Consider the following 3,046-nt stretch of genomic DNA (forward strand, 5'->3'; position numbering starts at 1 on the left):
GCCATGTCTGAGACGGGGCGGGCGCACAGAGGAGCGGTGGGTAACAGCAGCTCTGGCGGGCCTGTGGGGATGCTGTTACTGGCAGGGCGGGGAAGGGGTGGGGGGCTGCTGCAGGAGCTATCCGCTGTGGCTGCAGAGACGCTGACAGGGACTGGAGACAGAAGGTAGCATCTCCACCCCCCACCCCAGGCTCTTCCTAGTGCCTCCCATTGGCAGAAAGCCCGCTGACAAGAGATGTGAGCAATACGGTTTGCAGACCCCAGCCCTGGCCGCACAGAACAAAGTAGCGGGCAGCCTAGAGCAGAGAGACCTCGGGGAAATACCCAGCCCAGACAGACAGACTTTCCCCAGCTTGTGTCCCTGGTTCTCTCACTCTCAGCTTCTAGTGTCTTCTTTGCTCCTTCTGAATCTCCCAGAAGCCCACTCTTATCCCAAGCACCCATGCTCAGAGATAAGCATCACCCTCTCTTTCCCTCACCCACTTCACTGAAATTTCTCTCACCCAAGCTATTGAGAAAGAAAATCTGATTATGTGACAGAAGCAACTGAGACTAATGCGGGTTGATTAATCAGATTTCTTTGTCTTTTTGTATAGTTCATAATAATCCAAAAGATTCCAAGCAGAGGAGTCCCTAAGGGAGAGTTTTTTAAAGAAAGGGACTTTCTAAGGACACCATGGCGGTGGAGTTCTCTGCCACATAATAGCAGAATAGTGTGAGAAACTGGACCCAGTACTTTTTTTTTTTAAAGGTTTTATTTATTTGAAAGAGAGAAAGACAGCTAGAGAACACAAGCAGGGGGAGTGGGAGAGGGAGAAGCAGGCTTCCCGCTGAGCAGGGAGCCCGATGCGGGGCTCAATCCCAGGACCCTGGGATCATGACCTGAGCCCAAGGCAGACGCTTAACGACTGAGCCACCCAGGCGCCCCTGGACCTAGTACTTCTAAAAAGTGCTTCATGCTTCTCAAAACTTCCCCACACAGGAATAGGCCCAGCCTCTGAGCTGACATGGGTATTAGTCATAGTTGCATCTTTGTGCCACTTGCCGTTCAAGCTTGACCTGGTCCATTTTGGCGTAATTCAATGGCCCTTCACCTTCCTTCTCCCTCTGTCCTCCCAGGCCTTTTCTGTCCATATTGCAACCACTGACCCCCGCATGCAGGCCAACCACAGATCTGACTCTGGAACCAGAACTCAGTTGAAGTGGGAGACACTTCCTGAGGACATAGCATCCAGCCTCACTTTGACCTGAGCCCTAACCTGCCTTCACGCCCTTCCCTCAAAACGTGGGACCAGTCATCTCTTGCCTTGTTTCCCTTAAGGAGACATAAAATCCTATATCCAGGCCTCAGAATAGAGACCCTACTCCCTTGTGGTTCCACCTGCCTCACTGTACCTTTGGATGAATTCTCTGGACTGGTTCACCTGCTCTCCAGGGCGTGTTCCGCCGAGCGCTGATCTATTCTTGTCATGCCCCTGGAGTAGCATTCAAGTGTGTTTCCATTAGCAGCAACCACATCTGCCCCCACCACACATACACCCCAGTGGATGGATTAGTGCCAGTCCTGCACAGTGAGAATAGAGGACTCAAGACTGTAAGCTCAACTGACAAAAATTATAAACATGATAAACGGAGCATACTCATATTCTGAAGAACTAATAGTTCTGGAATATGTCGGAAGAGGATAGGGTGTTTTCACCTCATTGACAAAAATTACTCCTTTTGGAAGGGGTAGGCATTCGCTGATTTAGAGAGCTCTCACGTGTTTTTGGAGCTCTGAACTACCCAGGGCGGCTGCAGTACCGGGAAGCACAGGGTGTTTGTCACGTGAGCACCTGCCATATGCCAGAAGCCACAGCCAAACATAGAGGCACTTGATGCCAGGAGAAGTCACCTTCAACTCAGGGAGACAGCGCGCTAAACAAGCCACAGTGTAGTAGCCTGTGGGCACCCCAGGGGTGTGCACTATGCTCAGCAGAAACTCCAGAGAGGGAATGGAGAGCTCCGCCCGAGTTCACTGAAGGAATCAGAGGATGGAACTTGGGAGATGGATAAGGAAGGATGGGAAGGAAGTTACCAGGCAGACAAGAAGTGGGTAATTCCAGGCAGAGAGAATACCTATTCAGGACCCCACCTCCCTTCTGTCTCCACAAGAACCTTGACCAGCAGACTATCTCCTATCTGACCCTTTGTCCTCCACTCTCCTGGTTCTGCAGCCTTTCAATGAGCCAGTCTGTCCACTATAATATCGGATCATGTGACCAGTGTGGAGGAAAGCAGAAGCCTGGCAGTGAAGGCGTGTACCTTCTCCAACAGGAGAACATTGCTCCGACAATCACAAAATTAAACCCAGTTAATGGGGTGCCGAATTGATATTAGAAAGGCCACAAGCTATTTTGCGTCCCCATATATAGGTATGATTTAAATGACCTATTTATGTTGTTTTACACTATTATTTCTATCTATTTAAGTGATTTCTGTGTGCGAAAAAGTTGCTTCTGAGAGCTAGAAGCTGGCCTGGCCCTCATAGGCAGGCCACGGTGTTCTTCTATCAAACATTAACAATTCCTAAGTCTCTGACATCAGACCAGGTCGCACTCTGTGATCCCGATGAAGTGGGATCCTATAATCACACCTGAATGAAAACCCAAGTACTGTGTAAACCTTAAAAATGATGAAACTACCCCCTCTTGTGGCTAACTTGGGTGACTGCCACCACTCTGCCTTGTTCCATTGCCCCCTACCTCTTAGATAAACGTGGGTCCCCCAGCTGCAGAATTACTCCCTTTCTGACAGCACCCAATCCGGAAGAAACCCTTGCTCACTTGAGCCCTCCTCAAAATTACCTCCCCCTCCACATGCCAAATCCTTTAACAAGCTCTCCTTATACCTTCTTACTGAGCACCGAGTCCTCTATGGCGTGTGGTCTCTCTTGCTGCAGCAAGCATCAATAGAAATATGTGCCCTGGTGGTCTTTGATGACATCCACAAATGATGGGCACCAACATATGCTTGCTGCAGAATATTCTACCATGACTTCCCTAATC

Source organism: Leptonychotes weddellii, chromosome 8 (genome assembly GCF_054177405.1).
Source record: "Leptonychotes weddellii isolate Sample4059 chromosome 8, ASM5417740v2, whole genome shotgun sequence".
In the NCBI taxonomy this organism is placed as follows: domain Eukaryota; kingdom Metazoa; phylum Chordata; class Mammalia; order Carnivora; family Phocidae; genus Leptonychotes; species Leptonychotes weddellii.